Source organism: Neovison vison, chromosome 2 (genome assembly GCF_020171115.1).
Source record: "Neovison vison isolate M4711 chromosome 2, ASM_NN_V1, whole genome shotgun sequence".
NCBI lineage: Eukaryota > Metazoa > Chordata > Mammalia > Carnivora > Mustelidae > Neogale > Neogale vison.
The window spans coordinates 196,021,970-196,046,082 of record NC_058092.1 but is presented as its reverse complement, the minus strand read 5'-3'; the positions used below and the strand labels follow the sequence as shown (position 1 = coordinate 196,046,082).

Sequence of the window (24,113 nt, the reverse complement as noted above, 5' to 3'; positions counted from 1 at the left end):
CTTGTGATCTCTGTCTGTCAAATAAATAAATAAAATCTTTTAAAAAGAATAATAATAAATAAACAGAGAGATGACAAAAGAGCACTAGAAGCAGAGGTGGCTGATCCAAATGATGCAAAGAGAAGTTTTGAAAAGTAATTTGAGGAGTGCCTGGGTGGCTCAGTGGGCTAAACCTCTGCCTTCAGCTCAGGTCATGATCTCAGGGTCTTGGGATCCAGCCCAGCATTGGGCTCTCTGCTCAGCAGGGAGCCTGCTTCCCCCTCTCTCTCTCTCTGCCTGCTGCTCTGCCTACTTGTGATTTCTCTCTCCTTGCCAAATAAATAAAATCTTAAAAAAAGAAAAGCAGTTTGAGAAAAATCTTACGCAAAAGGAAAGATACTGAACTGGAAACTAGTCAGCTCCATTATTTTCAAAGAGGGAAATAAGGAAAATAGAAGCTATAAAATAAGAACTGCAAAATTTTCAATGAGACAGGACCGATGAAGAAGACTTGATATTTTTGTAAAGAGGAAACAGGTGAAGTTCAGAGAACTCTAAAACTTCTCATTGAAGAAGAAACAGATGGCAAAAAGATGCTAAGAGTATACACATACATGTAAGTATTCATTGTATGAAAGAGAATAACATCAAAGAGAAACTCTGATTGATGTAACTGAGAAATCAAAATCAAAACTGTCTGAAGGTGAAAAAGAGTTATCTTATTTGGGGTGAATTACAAAATAATACCAGAATGAGCCACCGTGAGGAAAAACACCAGCAAAGGAAAACAGAAGTTCTAGATTGCCTCAAAATTTTTTGATCTGGGGGCGCCTGGGTGGCTCAGTGGGTTAAACCACTGCCTTCCACTCAGGTCATGATCTCAGGGTCCTGGGATCCAGTCCCGCATCGGGCTCTCTGCTCGGCAGGGAGCCTGCTTCCTCCTCTCTCTCTGCCTCTCTGCCTACTTGTGATCTCTCTCTGTCAAATAAATAAAATCTTTAAAAAAAAATTTTTTTTTATCTGAATTCCATAATCAGGCTGTAAAAGATTAAAGTAGATTAAGGATTGTAAAGTGGTGACAGTTTCATGTGGAGTGATTTCATTTGTGTGTGGTACTGGTCTCTGAGAAAAGCAGATTCTCAGCACACAAGCTGGGCTCAATCCCAGGACCTGGAGCTCATGACCTAAACTAAAGGCACACACACTTAACCAACTGAGCCACTTAGGTGCCCCTGGTACTAGTCTTATTGTCAGATAAAAAAAAACCAAGGCAGGGGCACCTGTGTGGCTCAGTGGGTTAAGCCTCTGCCTTCGACTCAGGTCACGATCTCAGGGTCCTGGGATAGAGCCCTGCATCAGGCTCTCTGCTCAGAAAGGGAGCCTGCTTCCCCCTCCCCCTCTGCCTGCCTCTCTGCCTACTTGTGATCTCTCTCTCTCTCTGTGTCAAATAAATAAATATTAAAAAAAAAAAAAACCAAGGCATATCACATTCAGTGGATTCAGAGTAAGAAACTTGCCTGCAATGTTTTTAAAACCTGAAACAGTACAATAAATTATTTTATGTAAAAATTTTTGCTTTTTTAAGTGTCTCATATAAGGAAAACCAATACAGAACCTAAGATGTTTATAGCTTCAGCAGTTTCTATAATGTTCAGATGGATTTTCAACATTAATCTTGCCACATTTCACAGTCATTTTATGTTTTGGAAATTAGATTTATTGTAGTAGTAACCTAAAGTAGACTTTTCCTATTTAGTAATAAATCAATATCCTTTCTACACATACAACAAGAGTAGAACAGAATTAAAAATATCACAAGGCATGATGGATACATACCATTTTATTACACGTGCAGCATGTAATATGTTCTGAACATTGTAGAATTAAAATACACAAGGATAAAACATTTTTATATAATGTCTAAGAAATTTTTTTCTGCATAGGTGTTCTTTAAAATGTAAAGACCTTATCAACAAACTTTTACATATACAGAAATCTTCATTGGCTACCACTCATCCAGAGGACTGCTCCCTTCCTTCTTCCTCTTTCCACAGTGACTGTCCCATAACCAGCTGATCTAAGAGGACACTGCCACCTTATGGCCAGTGCAAAGAAATGTCTGTCTTTAGACCTCTTCCTCATTCTACTTTCAAGATTGAGTGTCTTTTGCCTTAAAAGGATTGTGAAGACAAGTCACCATTTTGTCTGTCTCTACTCTCATGAGTAATCCTATCCCATACAATTTCCTATTTTAGCACTATCTACAGAACTTCCTGTGATAATGGAAATGTTCTATATCTGCCTTATCCAATACTGTAGACACTAGCCATATGAGCCTATCAAGCACTTAAGAATGTGGCTTGGGGGGCGCCTGGTTGGCTCAGTGGTTTAAGCCTCTGCCTTCAGCTCAGGTCATGATCTCAGGGTCCTGGGATCAAGCCCCACATCGGGCTCTCTGCTCAGCAGGGAGCCTGCTTCCCCCTCTCTCTCTGCCTACTTGTGATCTCTCTCTGTCTATCAAATAAATAAATAAATAAAATCTTTTAACAAAAAAAAGAATGTGGTTTGGGTAACTAAGGAACTGAATTTTTACTTTAATTTTAACTCATTTAAATTTAAATAGCACTACGTACACAACTAGTGGCTACTATAATGGAAAGCAAAATCTTATACACAAATATAAAAACAAAGTATTTTTCCTTCTCTCCTGTCTTTTCAAATTCTTACCTAGTTACTATTTCAGAGGAAAAAAACCTTTTATTTATTTTCATTCCAGTTATGAACCACAAAATGTGCCTGTGAGAGATAAAGCTTGAAAAGTAGATAAACCACACCTGTCAGAATGGCTAAAATCAACAACACAAGTAACAGGTGTTGATGAGGATATGGAGAAAAAGGAATACCCATGTACTGTAGGTAGGAATGCAAACTCGGACAGTCACTGTGGAAAACAGTATGGAGGTTTCTCAAAAAGTTTAAAATAGAACTACCTTATAATCCAACAATCACACTATAGGGTATTTACCCAAAGAATACAAGAACACTAATTCAAAGGGATACATGCACCCCTATGTTTATAGCAGCATTATTTATAATAGCCAAGATATGAAAGCAGCCCGTGTCCAATAACAGATGAATGGATAAAGATGTAACATATACAGGAGTCTGTGTGGCTAGGTAGGTTCAATGTCCAATTCTTGGTTTCAGCGCAGGACATGGTCTCGGGGTCCTGGGATCGAGCCCCATGTCAGGCTCTCTGCTAAGCATGGAGTCTGCTTGTCCCTCTCCCTCCCCCCACTTGCACTCACTCTCTCTAAAATAAATTAATAAAAATCTTTAAAAATTAAAAAAAAAAAAGATGTAACAATATATACAATGGAGTATTATTGGGCCTTAAAAAATGAAATCCTGTCATTTGCACTGACATGGATGTACAGAGTATAATGCTTTTTTTTTTTTCCCCAAGGATTTTATTTATTTATTTGACAGATAGAGATCACAAGTAGGCAGAGAGAGGAGGAAGCAGGCTCCCTGCCAAGCAGAGATCCCGATGTGGGACTCGATCCCAGTACCCTGAGATCATGACCTGAGCCGAAAGCAGAGGCTTTAACCCACTGAGCCATCCAGGCGCCCCCAAAGTATAATGCTAAGTGAAATAACTCAATCGAAGAAAGACAAATACCATATTATTTCCAGTCATATACATAATTTAAGAAACAAATAAGCAAAGGGGAAAAAAACAAGACAGAGAGACAAGAGAGAAAAATCAAGAAACAGACTCTAAATTACAGAAAACAAACTGAGTAGGGGAATGGGTTAAATAGGTGATGGGGATTAAGGAGGGCACTAGTCCTGATGAGCAATGAATGATGTACGGCATTGCTGAATCATACATTGTACACCTGAAACGAATATCATACTGTATGTTAACTGGAATTAAAACAAAAACTTAAAATAATGAATAAATAAATAAAACTGTTTTGTCCAGCATACTTATTTATTATTAGAAGGAAGGATGGCTGTAATGTTCTAGCTCATCAGAACCAGAAATGGAGTCTCCTCTTATACCTTTTAGGAAACTGAAAACTTTCCACACACAACTTATTGCTCTCTCCATACGAAAAATATAAAATGGACACACAAAAAATAGATAAAACAGATAAAAACAACTTCTTAACAAGAAAAATATTTTGAAGTGGAATTAGATATCATAAATAAAAGTGCTATTAACCTCTATACCTTTGAAAATGCAACTCTACAGTGTACTTTAATATCAGAATTTTAGAACTAGTCAATTACAGCTCATACAGGAAATTGAGTCCAGAAAAGTTAAGAGAATTGACATTCAGAGTTGTGACTCTGTGACCACAGACCCTGCCTTTCTGACACAGGATGGGCCCAGCAATTCTTTCAGAATTCACTCAAGAACCACTTAACAACAAATTACTAGATACAAAAAACAGTAAGAAACCCTGCTCCCATTCTTTCCAAGTGTCTACCTATCTCCTTAATGCTCCTCTAATAAAACTTGATTTCCTTCACATATCAATTAAAAGAATAATTTCAATTTTATTTTCTACATTTAATTACTATTAACCAATGGTATCATTTTCAATTATTTTTGGTTGACAAATATAAAATAATGCCTTTTTGAGAAAAAAAGCTTTCAAATTTGGACATCATTAAATAATTCAATTCTAAAGACATTTTTCTGCAAAAACAAGGTATGGGTTTATTTTTAAGTTTGCTCTTAAATATGATAGATTTAGCATATTAAGTAAGCATTTTCTCAGAAATAACTCTCTAAACTCTAGTTATAATTACTACTTAATTATTAGCTTTGATTAAAAATAATATTAAAATATTAACCTATTTCAGGACAATAGGAATTACAGTATTGGTACAGAATATTCAAATATACTAACAACCTTCAACAAAGGTTGTACCTTCAACAAATAATTCAGACAGCAAAAAAAATGCCACAAACAATTCCTTGATCATTCATGTATCTCAGGTCTCTAACCCAATTTGATACATCACCATGAAAAATTCAAATGTTTTTTAATCTGAAGGAAACAAATTTTGCTCCTCAGTTTAGCAATTTTACCTGATGAGTTCAAAGGGGTTAAGCGTGATAAAGGCACAAAACAAGCAATCTTAGACTACACTAAAAGAAACACAATATCTAAATCAGAAGAGTTAATGCAGACTATTGAAGGCTCACTTTACCTCTAGCTGGAAGGACAGTAATAGTTCTTAGCATCACATTTTCCCCTTATTAAACTAACTATAAACTAGTCAGTTGGCTACAATAAGTAGATACGAATTAACATTTTAGTTTTTAATTTACTTTAAAGTATTTCCCACATTACGTAGTTACATTTATTATTTCAATAGCTATCATATATTACATTGAGATAATGTGCTTAAATCTTTTAACCACAAATTACTAGACCAAAGATTAAGAACATCTTTATTCTTCAATATACCACTTTTGGAGTCACCCTGACAAAATGGTTATATACAGAAGAGGTAAGGGTAAAGAACCATGTTACATAATGTAAATCATTTACAAATGTTTTAGCCTAACCAACAGAATATATGATTGTTACTATCAAATAGTTTAACATATCAGAGAGGGATAGAACTAGATGGATAAAAATAACAGAAAGGCAGTTTTCAGCTCAAAGTAAAGAAAACCTTTTAAACTATCAGAATTACTCAACAAGGCAATACACTACCACATAAAACACTAAGTTGTGGGTTGCCTGGGTGGCTCAGTTGGTTAAGCGACTGCCTTCAGCTCAGGTCATGATCCTGGAGTCCCTGGAGTGAGTCCCGCATAGGGTTCCCTACTCAGCAGGAAGTCTGCTTATTCCTCTGACCCTCCCCCTTCTCATGCTCTCTCTCTTTCTCTCTCTCTCTCTCAAATAAATAAATAAAATCATTTTAAAAACAACAACAACACTAAGTTGTGCATCTGAAAACATTCGAAAACAAGCGGAATAATCACTTGCCAGAGAAAATGCAGACTCTTACACTGGATGGGCAGTAGGACCAGATAACTTCTCATGTTTCCTTTCACTAAGCATATTCAAATATTTAATCTCCTGCCATGATTCCAGCAATGTGCTAGGTGCTAAGTATACAAAAGATGACAAAAGAGACATGGCTTCTATGGTTTTTGCAGTTACAGTCTAGTGTAGGAGACAGAGAAAAAGAGAAAGAAAAAAAAATGGGCAAAAGAGTAGGTACAAATCCTAAGTCCTGTTGAAGGAAAACAACAAAATGCTATAGGAGAAAAACAGAAGAATGGACATCAAGGAAGGCATCTCAGGGGAAAAAGACTGAAGTTACAACCTAAAGAAAGACAAGCTAGCTAGACTCTAGTGCTCTGGCCCAATGGAAAGCCACTGAAGGTTATGAGGAGAGTGACATGATCTGATTTTCATTTCTAAAAAATCATTCTGGTTGCTTTGTGACAAGTGAATTGGAAGGAAGAAAACATGGAAGCAGGGAAATTAGTGAAGAAGGTTGGCAAGAAGAAGCCCAGATGAGAAATGGTGATGGACTGGGCACGCTGAAGTTGAAGGGAGAAGAGTAGAGTTGAAGATGCAGGCAGAGGTAAACAGGAGCTATAGCACTTGGTGATACATTAAATGCAAGGAATGAGGAAAAAAAGAAAGAGAAATCAAGGATGACTCTCAGATTCCTGGCCTGAACAACTAATCAAATAGTGCTGCCATTTTCTGAAATGGAAAGAATGGGAGAGAGACAGATTTGGAATAAAAGGGGAAGCCAACTTAAAGTTTCTATGATTTTCTTTGGACTTCCTATCAAAAAATCTCATTCTTCATTTTCTGCTCTTTAAAAGCAGAATGTGTAAGGGGAGAAATGTTATAAAGGAGACCCCATCAGTGAAGATTTAAAAAAAAAAAAAATTGGAATACAAATGGTAGATTATTGTTTCAGTGTTAAATTAATAAATCCATAACTGCATAGTAGTTAATTTTTTTTAATCCCTATTCTTGGGAAATACATGTAGATGTATTTAGGGGTAAACTGTCATAATATACGCAACTTACTCTCAAATGCTTTGGGGGTGTGCATGCATTTATGTACAAAAGACCATATATATGTATACAGACATATATGCACATCCATATGTACATATATGTATATGGAAGAGAGGAAATGATAAACAGCATAACATTTTGACAATCAATGAATTTGTATTAAGACTATTTGAGGGGCGCTAGGTGGCTCAGTGGGTTAAAGCCTCTGCCTTCGGCTCAAGTCAGGATCCCAGGGTCCGGGGATCGAGCCCCACATCGGGCTCTCTGCTCAGCGGGGAGTCTGCTTCCTCCTCTCTGTGTCTCCGCCTGCCTCTCTGCCTACTTGTGATCTCTGTCAAATAAATAAATAAAATCTTAAAAAAAAAAAAAAAGACGATTTGAATATTCTTTCTACTATTTTCATTCTTGTAATTTTCCTCTCAGTATGAAATTATTTCCAAATTTTAAAAAATATTAAGTTGGTACTATACTTACCTTATTCATGCTACTAATTCTAATTCTTTTCAATCTAACTCATATGTATTTCCCCTCAACCAGCGATCCTGTCTTTTCCATTATCAAGAGTAGTGTCTCCATCAGGGAGATAAGAAGCATACATAATAGCCCCACAAAGAGAGCATAATAAGAAGTGAGAGCTGTAACAGGTTTCTTGCAATTTACAACTGCCCATGACATATCTGTACCTCTGCTCTCTGGAATGTACTAAGTCCTATGGCCTGATCTTTACCAGGCTGCTAGATGACAATTCTTAGGTTTTATATTTTTGCTTCTCATGTAATAGATAGCAATAAAGCTCACTAGAGAATCAGCATGCCTGGATTAAGTGCTTCTCCTGAGGGGCTCCCATATATCTCTGGGTATAGCAATTGTCACCTTATTTTATTTTTAAAATCATTATCTACATGTGTTCTACTTTCTCTACCAGACAGGGAGCTCTTTGAGAACAAGGACCATAATATATTTGGGTTTTTTCAATTCCTAAATACTATCATAATATGTAGAAAAAACATTCAATGAAAACTAAGGAGGGGTGCCTGGGTGGCTCAGTAGGTTAAGCCTCTGCCTTCAGCTCAGGTCATGACCTCAGGTTCCTGGGATCAAGCCCAGCATCAGGCTCTCTGCTCAGCAGAGAGCCTGCTTCCCCTCCCTGCCTGCCTCTCTGCCGCTCTCTGCCTACTTGTGATCTCTCTCTCTATCAAATAAATTAATAAAACCTTTAAAAAAACAAAACAAAACAAAAACAAAGGAGTGAAGAAATGAAAGTTACTGAAAAATCTAAATTTGGTCAGTCAATGCAAGGAACACTTCAATGACAAGAAAACACATGTCATAATATTCTAGGCAGAACTCTGTTGTTTATTATCAAAGAGTATTTAAGTAAAATTATGTAAGGTAAGAATATTCAACTTAAACATATTAAAAACTAATCATTTGGGGCGCCTGGGTGGCTCAGTGGGTTAAGCCGCTGCCTTCGGCTCAGGTCATGATCTCAGGGTCCTGGGATCAAGTCCCACATCGGACTCTCTGCTCAGCAGGGAGCCTGCTTCCCTTCCTCTCTCTCTGCCTGCCTCTCTGCCTACTTGTGATCTCTCTCTCTCTCTCTCTCTCTCTCTGTCAAATAAATAAATAAATAAATCTTTAAAAACAAACAAACTAATCATTTTACAGTAAAAGGCAGCATTTTTTACATGCTACAATTAATCTTGCCAAAGAATATATGATTAAATGAGAATATGCAGAATACCAAATGCTTAAAATAGACTTCTGAACTTGTAAAATTAACAAAACTTAGTTAAGTCCTCAGTAGGGCCTGACCTTCTTTTAACACTTAGAAAGGGCAGAACCCAGAGATTCAAATCCAAACATAATTCAAATCTCCTTCCAGTCCCTTAGACATTAGCTCTACCTCTGTTTCAAGCCTAGTACTGTTTTTAGGTCTATTTGTGGCTTGCCTCATGTCTCTCCTACACTCAAGTGAGCTTCCTGATACTTGGCACATTATCTCTGTGTGCTGCCCAATGTTACTGTTCTGGACTCATCTTGAGTTGCCCAAATCCTCCAGCCCCATCTAGAGAACAGGAGACAGTGGAGCTCAGCCATTAGATCCCTGGCAATGGTGAGCGAGTGCCTCTAACCATCCTCTTCTGCCTTTTCCTATTAATGAAAGAAAGAATACAGTGTCTCCTACCCAGCTGGGTACTCTGTCTACATTCTTGCTACTTTTCTAGTTCCCTTTATATTTTCCCAACTCATAGAATATAATGCATATGTCAATTTTCTTTTTGGGTGGGGGGTGAACCGAGGGAGAAGGAGAGAGAGAATCCTAAGCAAGATCCACACCCAGCCCAGAACCCAAAGCAGGGCTCAACCTCACAATCCTGAGACCATGGCTGAAATCAAGAGTTACATAGTTAACTAAGTGAACCACCCAGGTGTCCCATACATGTCAATTTTTAGTAATTCTCAAATTCATCCTGTCTCCTCCAACACCACTAGATTACTAGTCTAGATTACTAGACTCTTATCATCTCTAGCCAGCTTCCCAGCATGTTTCCTTAATTCCCTACCTTCAGCTTCTTCCCCTTAATCCACCCTTTATGCTTTTCCCAGACTTAACATTTAACATTATAAACCTGATCATGTCACTCTTCAACTTAAAATCCTTCAATGGCTCTCAAAAAAAAAAGCCTTTAAACGGTACTAACAATAGCAGCTGGTACCTACTGAGCACTTGTGTACCAGGTACGTACAGTACCTCATATAAATCTCACAACAATCCTACAAACACAGGTATCTTTATTATTCTGATTTTGCAGATTTAAGGAAATTGAAATATGGAGAAATCACATAATCTGTCCACAGACACACAGATAATAAGCAAGTACAGCTAAGATTACAAAGGCCTTCCAAATATGGCTGTGGTATTCTTTTGCAGCTGTTCTCTCCTACCACAACCCAACAAACCCTGCCTTCCGCTCATGCCAAACTACCCAAGGATCCATTCCCATACCATGATCTTTCAGGACTCCTTACTGGAGTACACACTACTCCCCTGGCTCAAAATGCCACTCTGATCTACCTTAAGAACTCTCTCTGAAGGCTTTATCCTTTCTTTCCTCTACAGAGGAACTCCTAGGCAGAACAGTATAAGCCAAAATGATACACACACCCCAACTTCAAAATGCTACAATACAGAATGCTGAATAGATTTTCCAAGGTAACTTCCAAGTGAGAATCTAGTGCCAGCCTCATAAATCTGAAATCCACTGGAAAATTAATAGAGATCAACAATACAGTAACAACAAAGCTAATAAAAATACACTTAATAACTTGACAAAATATCTGCAATATATAAAACTCCATTTTTTGAAGTTTATGCTAACTCATTCAGAATATAAGGGACTCAAGCACATTATCTAAAATTTATATTTAAAAAAAGGAAAAAAGAATATAAAGAACTCAAGTTTTAAAGTACCTTCTTTTGCAAATGTGACTTTTTAAAATGTTACAAGCAAGACAAATTCTATCTAAAATATATTAGCAAAGCAAGAAAAATTTCAAAAAAAAAAAAACTAAAGAGCTCTTTTTTTACTGTATCTGAATTCAGAAAATAATGATTGAATACTAATGGACTTGTGCTTATGAAATATATTAGATGACAAAGAGGTAGTGAGTATGGTACCACATCTGTAGCATCAGCACATTAGCCCAGTATCTTCCAGGAACATGCAAGAATGATATCAGAAGTCTCTCCTTGGTATTAACTGATGGTTAAACAATATCTCTTCAAAGTACTACTCAAATATATTAGCTTATAATTCCCCACACTAAAGCTCTCAGTTTTGTCTTTTCGCAGTCTCAAGATCCTTCTGTAATTAACTGCTCTTTAACTGGCATTTGGATACAAAGCACCAAGTGTTACTTTCAAACTTAAAAATCTCTTTTCTAGTTCATTAAGAAAAGGTCCTATAAGATCATTTCTGGCACTTGTCCCAGCCAGGCTTCTGTCTCCCTGTATCTTTCATTGCTTTTCCCCTTAACCCTTAGAAAAAATATTCTTAATCCTTACATAAATTTCTTGTACAAAGCATAAGTAATTTCTTAACAATACCATTTTATAGAGATATTAGGAAATTGACCTTTAATGAATACACAAAGATTAATCCATGGTGAGGTGCTACTCTAAGGTAGCAGGCTCAAAATTATTTTGCTTCTGGCATTCCTCCAGAATATAATCAACATGAACTTCTTATACAATATCTAGAATCAGGCAGAAGACTTACTTTAAAGAGACTTTTTACAGTGGTCTGCTCAGGTTAATAGAGCCTGGCCCAGGGTAACAGTAAATGGAATAGAAAGGGAACAACTCCAACAGCAGGACTTCCCAGCTAATGGAAAATGAGGGATAGGAGATTAGAAGTCAGGATGATTCCCAGGTTTATAATTTGACTAACTGAGGAACTGGAAGCATCATTAAACAAGACAGGAAAATGAGATGGAATACATGAATCTGGAGAAAAATACATGGTTAATTTTTGATGTTTTTAAGTTTCAGGTTTTCTGCTAGACAATCAGGTGGGCATTCTAAGTAGCTCACCTAAGGACTAGAGTGCTCAAGATGAAAACAGGGCTGAAGAAATGAATTCAAAGGAGATAATGAAAAACAGCATGTGTTCCAAGAAAGCATGACAGAATGAAGATAAAGAGGTCAGATTGAAAACATGGGAAACCTGATCCATTTAGGAATGGGGTCGGTAAAGACAGCTGAGAAAAGAAGGAGAAACAGGAGTGATGTCATGAAGACAGAGAGGGTGCTACAAACATGGGCATGATCCTCTAAAAGGTTCACACTAGATTTAACAACTAGGAACTACACCCAAGTACAGATACAATTTCAGTAAGTAGAAGAACCAAGAGTAACAACACTGTTGGGATGGTAGAATGGCTCAAACAAGGCAAAAAAGGAAAAGTATGAAGCATGTTTGGAATAGAATGTTAAAGAGTTTTGCTGGAATGGAGAGTTCATGTTGCAGAAGAGAAGAAAGGAAGTCTGAGCCAAGGCCTTTGCATTCCAGATTGTATTCTATTTTGGATTTTATTCCACAAGTAGGAAAAAGAAAAACTGGTAGCTTTTTTTTTCTTTTAAAGACAATGAATCAATCTGATGACAGCATTCATGATGAACGGGAATGACAAGAGAGTTAAGGTAAGATAAACTATTAAGCAGTCTTAAAATTATCTAGGGCCTTAAAGAGGTTGGTAGCAGCCAAAGTAAGAATTAAAGAGTACATAAAAAAGAGAAATTATCTACTCCCAAGGTGCCCTAGATATTTCACTATTACTATACCGATCACGTACAACAATAACCTGTGGACTGAGACCTTCTCTTATTCAGCCTCTCATCATGAGTACTAACAAATCAGAACAAGGGAAGTGGCCAAAAAATGTTTGTTCATTTAGAACTGAACTCAGTAATGAAAAGATACAGAAGTAAGACTTAAAAATACTACACAGAAACTTAAGTAACTTACAAGATGATACTACAGAAAATACTAGTCGAAGTCAAGATCAAGTTCAGACAATGAGTTTAAAATATGTTTCTGGTAGAGAGGGTGAGTAAGGATAACCAAATATAAATATCAAAGAGAAAAAATCAAAACCAGAGGAAAAATATTCGGATATTCAGACCAAAAAAAAAAGATTTGAGATATATAATGAAATCAACAAATCTCATTAATTGCCCAGAAGAATAAATATTTAATAAAATTTAACTTCCTAATACATTTTGTATGTGACTTTCTTTAAAAATGCCTGGGTGGGGGCACCTGGGTGGCTCAGTGGGTTAAGCCGCTGCCTTCGGCTCAGGTCATGATCTCAGCATCCTGGGATCGAGTCCTGCATCGGGCTCTCTGCTCAGCGGGGAGCCTGCTTCCCTCTCTCTCTGTCTCTGCCTGCCTCTCCATCTACTTGTGATTTCTCACTGTCAAATAAATACATAAAATCTTTAAAAAAAAAAAAATGCCTGGGTGGCTCAGTGGGTTAAAGCCTCTGCCTTCGGCTCAGGTCAGGATCCCAGGGTCCTGGGATCAAGCCCCACATTGGGCTCTCTGCTCAGCGGGGAGCCTGCTTCCTCCTCTCTTTGTCTCTGCCTGCCTCTCTGCCTACTTGTGATTTCTGTCTGTCAAATAAATAAATAAAATCTTTAAAAAAAAAAAAAAAAGAATGCTATCTGGGGGCACCTGGGTGGCTCAGTTAGTTAAGTATCTGCCTTCAGCTCAGGACATGATCCCAGGGTCCTGGGATCAAGCCCCGCATTGGGCTCCCTGCTCAGCAGAGAGCCTGCTTCTTTCTCTCCCTCTGCCTTTCCCCAGATTGTGCTCTCTCTCTCGTTCACTCTCTTTCTCGGTAAATAAATCTTAAAAAAAAAAAAAAAAAGAATGGCTCATTTGTATGATCTTTATAAATTAAACTGATGTAAAAAGTCCAAGCAAGGGGCGCCTGGGTGGCTCAGTGGGTTAAGCCGCTGCCTTCGGCTCAGGTCATGATCTCAGGGTCCTGGGATCGAGTCCCGCATCGGGCTCTCTGCTCAGCGGGGAGCCTGCTTCCTCCTCTCTCTCTCTGCCTGCCTCTCTGCCTACTTGTGATCTCTGTCAAATGAATAAATAAAATCTTTAAAAAAAAAAAAAGTCCAACCAAATGGGTCAATCAAAACTGGGTCAGTGTTGAATAATCATCTGCCTTACTCAATCATTCATTCAACAAAAATGTATTGAGTGACTACAAGTTTGGTGTTGAGGCAAGGGAGACCAGCCATCACAGCAAACAGAGTAAAGTACAGCAAATATTACAACAAAATACCTGCAAATGTTACAGGAATACAGGTAACAAAAAATACAATGGAGGAGGGGTAGAGGAGGCATGGTAAAAATATGCCTAGAAGCTCTTCTAGAAGAGGGGACTTATTTGGATTTTTATTTTTATTTTTAAGATTTTATTTATTTATTTGACAGAGAGAGATCACAAGCAGGCAGAGAGGCAGGTAGGGGATGGGGGGGCAGGTTCCCCACTGAGCAGAGAGCCGATGTGGGCCTCCATCCCAGGACCCTGAGACCATGACCTGAGCCAAAGGCAGAGGCTTAACTCACTGAGCCACGCATGTGTCCCCTTATTTGGATTTTTAAAAAGATGAACTGATTTAGCAAAGTAGTTAATGAGTTGGATGGTATTCTGGAATAAAGGGATATTATGTGCAAAAGCATAGAAATGTCAAAGAACAATGGAACATGGAACCATGACAGAAGATAAAAGACACATCAAGGGAAGGACTTTCTGTACACAGACAGCAAACCCACCATTACCCTGTGATAACAAACATCAAATATGCATTAGAACCCATAAGGAGCATTCTAAATCCCCTGAAGCAGAGTGCAGGTGTAGGGAGGAGGTGGACAAGAAGCAAAAAAAAAAAAAAAAAAAAGGTGTCTGACTTCCACAGACAACAGAAAGCCACAAAAGATTTTTAAGCAACAATAAGAACTTATCAGATCTGTGTTTCAGAAATTCAAAAGTCAGTAGTATGGCTAAGTGGCTAAGGCAAGAAAATCTGGAAGGAGACCAATGAAGATTAAAAAGCGATTTCAGTTAATGCTTCAGCACTAAATATTGACAACTACTTATTCAAACATAAATGAACCACAGGAGGAGGCATATAAAGTAATGTAACTGTAATATGGGCTTTCAACATAAGTTTCTGAACTCATCTCAAACATCAACTCAATAATCAGAAGCAATTACAGAAAAAGCATGGTCAGGTACATTAGAAAAAAGGAAAAAGAATGGCCATCAAATCTTTCTTTTAAAAATACTTCACTTACGTTTCTAAAATTTTTTTTTATTAAATAATTTTTTTCCTTTTTTAAAAAATACTTAACAGTAAAACTACCATATTGGACAAAGATTACCAAAACAGAATTTAGAACCACAGGGAAAACACTGTGCAAAACTGCTGAGAACGATTAACAGGGAGAAGTTACCAGACAAAAATAGGTTAGCAAAAAAAAAACAAAAACAAAAAACCAAAAACACAATCTTTGTTACTCACATATAAAACTAGTTTTGAACTGATAAAAATTTGCCAAATTGGAGGTAGGAGGTGTTCTTTAACACCTCTCCCCTAGCCGCTGTCTTAATAGGTCAATACATAAGGACATATATATATGATAATAATAGGCCCTGGGTTCGCAGATTAGGATTAAATTAATTTCATTTATTATTTTCAAAGAAATAGCTCCTTAATTTTTTCTCTCCACTGGATCATTACATCAGCTATAAATATTTTTGTATTTATTCAAATATACTAGAAAAGCACCCATCTTAAAAAAAAAAAAAAAAACAACAATTCCTTGACTCCACATCCCCTCTAGCTATCGCCCTCTTTCTCTTATCTTCTATTTATAGCAAACTCCTTGAAAGAATTAGTTCTCTCCAGGTCTTCTCCTACAGTTCTCTAATAAACCCCCTCCAATAAAGTTTTCATCACCACTAATCCACCAGGAACTACTTACAGTCACCAATGATTTTCGCATTGCTAAATCTAACCATCATATCCTAGTCCTGGATCTAATAACGTCTGACACAGCTATTCATTCACTCCCTCCTTCTTAAAACATTTACCTGGCTTCAGGGATACCATTCACTCTTAATTCTCCTCCTTCTTCATGGAGTGCTTCTTACTCTTATTCTCTTAGCTCTAGCTCATTACAGAAACCTAAGGCAAAATCTTTGGGCTTCTTCTCCAGCCACAATTCCTTCCTAGATTATCCTAATCAGTTCCTAGGGTATTAAACACTATGTCTATGTCAGTGACTGGAAATATGTTATCTTCAGCCCAGACCTCTGGCCTGAATCGCAGCCTCATGCATATACCTCATTGTCTGGACAATTATCTCCACTTGAATTGCTAACCTAACACATGCAAATTAAGCCCACTATTTCCCACCTGCTTTTCCTGCAGTCTTCCCCAGCTTGGTAAATGGCCACTCCATTCTTCTACCTGTTCAGGACAAAACCAACAAATGGCCACATCCAATCCACCATCAAATGCTGTTGGCTTTGCTTTCCAAATGTATACAAATTGTAAACACTTCTCCCAAACCCTGCCAAAAATCACTATGATCTCCCACCTTGAATTGCTGCTGGGGCCTCCTGAACAATCTCATTATACCTAGTCTTGGATATTATCTACATAAGTGTTGAGAGGTCTATTTAAATTTTTTTTTTTTAAGATTTTATTTATTTATTTGACAGACAGAGATCACAAGTAGGCAGAGAGGCAGGCAGAGAGAGAGGAGGAAGCAGGCTCCCCGCTGAGCAGAGAGCCCGATGCGGGGCTCGATCCCAGGACCCTGGGATCATGACCTGAGCTGAAGGCAGAGGCCTTAACCCACTGAGCCACCCAGGCACCCCCAAGAAGTCTATTTAAAACAAGTCAAAAAGCTTCCAGTGCTTCCCTCTTTCACAGTGAAAGCCAAAGTCCTACTGGCCTATGAGGCCATATATGATCAATCATGTACCCCTCCCCCAGCACCACCTGTGGCCCCCCCACCTCATCTTCCACTAATTACTCCCCTCAGTGTGCATTTCTACTTGCCACTTCTCAAACAATACAAGCACGCTTCAGCTATAAGATATTCGCATTCACTTCATCTTCCTCATTCTCTCCCCTAATACCTGCATAAATTAGATCACTATCTCTCTTCTTCCTTAGAACTGCTCAAATACCATTCTTCACTGCAGCCTTCTCTAACCATCTTATATAACACAGCAGTATCCCCCTTGCATGCTGCCTTATTCTGCTTTTCCTCCAAGCACTATAATAACCCACATATTATATATACACTTATTTATTCTCTGGATCTTGTCATTAGAATGAAAGTTCCACAGGGGTAAAAAATGTGTTCTCTTCACTGCACTATTACTAGCAAGGGCTCAGTGGGTATTTCTTGAATGGATGGATAGCATTAATCAGGAAAATCTAGACTCAGTATTTCGTCTGAAAGCTTGGGTTGAGGATTTTATACAGCAGAACTTCTCAAGGCCTGGGAAAATGCTGATAGCCAAAAGCAATCATGAAATGGAGAAAATAAATCTGAGGAATTTTTTTTTAAATAAAAATAAAAGGGAAAACAAGGGGAAAAAAAAAAGGGGGCACCTCTGCTTCCCCACTCCCTGGATATATCTCCTATAACCTGGCCTAAGAACTCAGACCAAAACATCACCAGACCCATTCTATACTTAAATAGCTGTTACAAATAGTTCCTGCTTTTCTAAACTATGATTGTCAGAGAAAACTGTAACTGCCAACCCAACACTGGCTGCCAAGACATAATGGTCAGACAAAGCTCTCAAATTTCCCCAAAGCACTCAGGCTGCAACCAAATATCATTAATATGATGACAACAAACTCAAAGTACCTCCTGGTGTCTGCCTGAGTTAGCTGCCCCTAGTGTATTCTCTAGGGGCTGTCATCAAGATTATGGCCTTGGTATGGGGGCAGGGATATATTTGAGGAAGCTGAGGGGAGAACAGAGAGAGAAAGGAAGAAGAGAGGGAGGGGGAGAGAAGGAAGAAGAGAGGAAAAGGGAGAGAGAGAAAGAAAAGAAGGGAGAGAGAGAATGAATGAGAATTAATTCAAAGAAACAGAGCCCAAATTTATTTTTTGTATTTTAAAGAGAGGCAGGACTACTTGTGATCTCTGTCAAGTAAATAAAAAAAAATTTTTTTAATAAATAAATAAAATAAACATTTAAAGAGAGGTAGGTTGCCAGGGAATGGAAAGCATCTACTAAGATATATCACATTACAAAAGGACCAAAACCCTGAGACATCCAGCATTCCTCAGCTAAAAAGTGGTCTTGCATCTCCCATTCCCACACACAAAATTGAAGATATGGGGTAGGGGGCCATGACAAATTGGACAGTTAGGAGCAGTGACTGTGGTGAAGAGTGTGGTAACGATTACAGCAAAGAAGGGAAGAGAAAAGTAATCATCCATTTTTTTTTTTTCTTTTCCCCTTACTGTACTTACCAAGTACAGAAACCAGCCAGATGAATACCGGGAAGAAGGCAAAGAGTGAAGAATAAGGATGCTCTGAAGCAAATAAAAGCAGAAGAAATCAAACACAAATTCCTTCTCTAAATGGCTCTTTGCAAATCAGTCATATGGGGCACCTGGGTGGCTCAGTGGGTTAAGCATCTGCCTTCAGCTCAGGTCTTGATCCCAGGGTCCTGGGATTGATCCCTGCCTAGGGCTCCCTGCTCAGCAGGGGGCCTGCTTCTCCCTCTCCCCCTGCTTATGTTCCCTCTCTTGCTGTCTCTCTCTGTGTCCAATAAATTAACTGAATATTAAAAAAAGAAAGAAAGAAAACCAGTCATACGAAGTAAGTTACTTGTAACTGACCAAGGAAATTTAAAACAAGCTCCCACACCTTAGATAACTAAGAGCTGTACAAAGAGAACTGTACAAAGAGAACAGAGATGCTTAATTATTTGGAATGATGGTCCTGGGGCATTTTTAAGATCAACAATCCTCCAAGATGACCCAACTATATTCAAACTGATCAAGATGGAAAAGTAAACAGGTGGAAAACTTCAGCTTTCATGCATCCAGTCTTTAAGAATCCTCTGTCTTCTCAAGGGTTCTAAATCTCAAAACAATCAGAAGTCTTGAAAGCCAGAGAAGACTGGCTGGGGGAACATTGAAAAGCAATCAACTCTGCAGAGAAGAGCTACACCGAACAGGTTACACCGAACATACTCTGATTTGTCAACTCACTTAAAAAGGAAGGAGACTTCTGACTGGTTGCTCTCCAGAGGGTATGTCACATCCCAGCATCAGCACCAGTAGCAAGTGTTAGAAGCTTAAAGAAGCAGGAAACCACAGGATACTCTGAGAAAGGTATGGGAGGAAAAAGTAACAAAGACAACTGAGCTATATATAACTGCAGGTCATCAGCATATCACACTAGACACAACAACTAGAATTGTTTGTAGCCTGAAGTAGCATTCTGTATTTACTTTTGTAAGTACTTCCCTCTCCTTTAAACTTCTCCCCAGTCTGGCACTGATTGCTCTCCCTGCTCCTCCCTGACAGCTGCCACTTTCTAGAGCTCCTCTTCCTCCAGGCACTATTTGATTTAGGTGATTTGGTGTTTCCCACCCCCAATTCAGTCTTCTATCATTTTCCTGAATTAGCTCATTCTGTATTAGATCATGGTTTCTACTCTGTCCCTATTCTTGAGAAGCACATAATCCAGTGGGGCAGGTAGATGTGTCACTAGATTAGGTGCAATACATCATAGTCAATGCCACGAAAGAAACATAATGACGTGCTGGAAGTACATATTCATCTGTCATTACCCTATTTCATATTTTCCAAATCAACACTCCAGCTTCCCACAGTCTTGTAAATCAGTGACTTACTAAGTCCTGTATCTTTCCATAGTATCCCCTGATCTCCAAACCCACTTTGCATTTCAGGCTTCCTTTCTCATACGACCTATTATTCAACCACTTCCTATCAGAAAACAGTTCGATATATTTCCACACCACTACATCAGCCAACTCCCTAAAAGACATTTCCTATTATCCCCTTGCTTTGAAACATCAAATATCTTTCCAATGCCTACAAGATAAAGTTCAAATCCTTAGCACAAAAATTAAGATAATACAGTTTTCAAACAAAGCCTTTTAAAAGTAGGCAGACTGAGGGGCGCCTGGGTGGCTCGGTGGGTCAAGCCTCTGCCTTCGGCTCAGGTCATGATCTCAGGGTCCTGGGATTGAGCCCTGCATCAGGCTGTCTGCTCAGCAGGGAGCCTGCTTCCCCCTCTCTCTCAGCCTGCCTCTCTGCTTATTTGTGATCTCTCTCTCTCTCTGTCAAATAAATAAATAAAATCTTAAAAAAAAAAAAAAGAAAAAGTAGGCAGACTGAGTTCCAGTTCCACTGCTTACTAGCTGTGTTACCTTTGGCAGGTCACTTTACCTCTCTAAGTTTCCTCATTTGCAAAGTGAGGATATGAAAACAACCTACTCATGGTTGTTCTGGGAATTAAGTATGCAACTCAATGCCAAGTATCAGCACAGTATCCAGCATTCACTCGATGTTAACTACTACCCTGGGATATCTCATCTATCTAGAATGTCTCACTCCTCAAAGGAAGCAGATTACCAAAGTTTGACTCTCATATACTTTAGAATGATTAACAATAAGAGTTAAATGAGAAATGACCTTCTGGTTAACCATGAACCAACAAAAACTTCAATTAACCAAAGTATGTTTTCCTGAAATTTTCGTTTGTTGAAATTTACTATAATTTATTTAAAAACAAGTACCTATTTATTTAAAAAAAAAAAAAACTAGATTAGTTTTGTTTTGTTTCCTATCCAAGTTCAGGAAGGAAAAAAGTAGCTGCTTACCAACAGAAACTCAGATATTTTTAAGAATGTGATTCTCTAGCATATAAAATTCACATAAACTAAATTCAAACTCAATTGCATATATAATTTTCTAAAGATATATACACGTAACAAAACAAACTCTAGAAGCTTAAGAAAATAAAAGTGTATATTAGATAGATGGTGGACTGACATTTATTCTTAGACATCACAATCAAATGATGAAATCACAAAAAATTTTGTAAGTCAGTGATTTTAATAATTTAGAAAACTGGGACGCCTGGGTGGCTCAGTTGGTTAAGCAGCTGCCTTCGGCTCAGGTCATGATCCCAGCGTCCTGGGATCGAGTCCCACATGGGGCTCCTTGCTTGGCAGGGAGCCTGCTCCTCCCTCTGCCTCTGCCTGCCATTCTGTCTGCCTGTGCTCGCTTTCTCTCCCTCTCTCTCTCTGACAAATAAATAAAATCTTTAAAAAAAATAATAATAATAATAATAATAATTTAGAAAACTGCCAAACCCACAATAATAACAACAAAACAGATCAGATACATATTTTAAGAGATTCATATATTCATGATGTTAAGCGCTAATGAAAATTGGTAAAAAGATTCCAATAAATTCAGGCACAAGAGACAAACAATTCATACAAAGGAGAAGGTAAAACTAGAAAAATACTGCATTTGCTTTTCTATTGTGGTTAGTGATGTTAGACAGTAGATGCCCTTATACCTATTTTTAAAAAACAAACCTTTTCTTTTTTTAAGATTTAATTTTATTTATATTTGAAAGAGAAAGATAGAACATGGGGGGGGGGGAGTGGGTAGTGAAGCATGCTCACCACGGAGCAAGGAGCAGAGCCTGGGGCTGGATCACAAAACCCCAACATCATGACCTCAACCAAAGGCAAACACTTAACTGAGACTCCCAGGCACCCCTAAAAACCAAACTTTTAAAAAACAAAAAGCTGTAAAAGTCTGATGAAATTGGTCAACCAACTGCCAGAGGCTGTGTAAATAAATTTTTTAAAAAGCTTTTGGAAATAAATTCAGCAATATTTTTCAAAAGTGACAAAAACCTTCATATCCTTTGACCTTGTCATTCCCCCTCCTGGGTCATTAGCCTAAAGTAAAGAAGCAAAACAGCACAGCTATATAATAACTGCATTACTTGCAAAACAAGAAACAACTTGGACGTCCAACCATTAAAAATAAATAACTCAATTCACTGCAACATTGTATAACTTAAATGTATAAAAATTATAACAAAAAGAAAACATTAAATGTGAAAACAAATATTAAACATTATATTTATGCTTTGAATATAATATAAAATCACGGATACATGGTAAGAATTAAATGAGAAGAAAAATTAAACATTTTTTTTTCTTATTTCTTCATCATGAAGTTGTTTGTAAAATAAAAAGCCTGATGGGAGTTCATCAGGCCCACGACAATAAATACACATTTCAAAACTGGCTTTTCAGAGGCAAAAACCACAACTGTTCTTTTTTTCCCCCAAAAAAACTATCCCAGAGGAGTAATCAGCTAGGCTCCTCTCACATACAGACTAGCCATACATGTAATTTTAGCCATGTTACTAACCATCTGTAACCTTATGTTAAAATCTCATTTTACCATCAAAACTAACTGTATGTGGGATCTCCATATGGTGAGCAGAGCCACTTGTTATGTGGCATCTGGAGAGAGGGCCCCAAGCACTGAGGTTAAAACCTATCTGGCCAATGGAGTAATGACGGTCAGGTTTCTCCTCTATTCCCAAATGAATAATCATGTTTCTCACCACTCAAGGGCTCTAAGTTCGAAAGAGTGGCAGCTAAGCATTCATGGAGGGAGAAAATACAAGCTGATTTGTTCTCCCTCTGAGAATTGGCAGCTTCCTCATTTTCCCAAAAAGCACCATGAAGTAATGAAAAATACACAACCATGAGGTCAGGAGATGCGGGGTACAACTAACCCTAAGAAACCTCAAACAAGGTACTTATCTTTAGAGCTTTGGTTGTTTAATAGGTAAAATTTTACATCTGAACCAAATAATTAATTAATTCCTTCAAAATCAACATTCTATTTATTGACTCCCTTTACTAATACATGTCTGACTCTCAAAATCTTCCACTCAGATTGTAGAACAATTACTAAAACTTAGAATTAGGAAACTGGGGGCAAAGGAAATACAGATAGTCAAAACTGTATCCAAGGTCTGTCCCTTTCTACCTGCATGACCTCGGGCAAATAACTTTGCCTCAAAATAAAGTCCTAAAATCAATGAAGCAGCAATCCTTACTGGCCCTGCCATTTTTACCCCTGCATCATAAAATGTATTGTTTTTTTGCTGTCATAACTGAGGTTTCATTCCCAACCAGGAAAAATTTTGACTGTGTTCTTAGAAATTTAAAAATACCTTGCACATCCATCTTTTCCATGTTTTCTGATATTGAAAGAGATAGTTAACCAATTTTCCTATCTTAAATCTATATTCAGGATTAAGAGCATTCCTCAAAAATGTATTCAATAAATAGTTGAGTACCTGTACCACATAACAGTACATGCTAGAGTTGCAAAGGTTCTTCTCTGAAGAAACCTAAAAGTCTTATGGAGAGAGACATATAACCAAATCATTACTAACTGGCAAATGCTAAATGCAGAATATATGATGTGCTACTGGATCAGTCAAGACAAGGGGGATAAGCTGTCTGGACCATTTTCAGAGGTGACATTTTCAGTAGGTCTTGAAAAGCAAATTGTTTACTAGGGAGAGAAGAATTCTCAACAGAAGAACAGTGTAAAAACACAAAGAAAGAGTCATCTTCAGAGAACTCTTAAGTAGTCTTTGTATGGAATGGCAGGGAAGATGGTGGAAATGAGATCAGAAACACAAATTATCAGAAATTGTGAAGGACTTTGACTTTTATCCAACACAGATAATGTAGCGTCATTGACGGACTCAATTACCTATACTGAGTCATTGATGGAAGCAAAGTCCCCTGTCCAGTACACAAAGGAGTTGAGTCAAAGCAACAAACAAAAAAATGCAGGTCTCAATATGGAAATACAGAATAAGTGGTTGGTTGTTGCTGTTGTTTTAAATGGAAAACTCCTGCCCTCAGGATGTCTTCTAGCAGTTTCTCACTACGGCATGTTAACACCACACTGAAGTAAAAGAGTATGAATTATGGCTAAAGGGTTCAAGAAAGTGTGTGGTTTTTTACCTAAAGATTCTTTGAAGTCAATGTTGAGAACACTAAAGAAAATAATGAAATAATACTAAAGAGCTATAATAATCACAAGAGGTAAACAGTAATAATGTCTGAGAAGACTGACCTCAGGCAAACCGCTCAGGGATGTTTAAATACTTATCATATATTGACTGCAGATAAGACATGTTTTGAGCAGAAGGGATCTTAAATTCCTTTTGGTTAAAGAAGAGCTGCCACCACTAAAATCTTTAAACTGGTCTAAAAGATTTTTTTTTTAAACTGGCATAATTAATACGTTCCATTACATTTTAATGCTCAGAAAAAAAAGGAGAAAAGGAATGTCTTCTCAAATGACGACTCCGAAAAGGCTAAAGCTCAATTTTTATCTCACCA

At 37.8% G+C, this 24,113-nt stretch overlaps 1 protein-coding gene across 9 annotated transcripts in view; it reads right to left on the bottom strand.

Annotated features, from left to right (window-relative positions):
* The window catches only part of CCSER2 (coiled-coil serine rich protein 2), a 193,678-nt gene that overhangs the window by 168,609 nt on the left and 956 nt on the right, over positions 1-24,113 (bottom strand). Inside the window, exon 2 of one of the 9 annotated variants that reach the window (XM_044239963.1) lies at positions 18,889-19,002. The exons of the other annotated variants lie outside the window; for them this stretch is intronic. The gene's annotated coding sequence lies outside the window, so the exon portion shown is untranslated. The remainder of the gene's footprint in view (positions 1-18,888; positions 19,003-24,113) is intronic. 9 annotated transcript variants of the gene reach the window in all.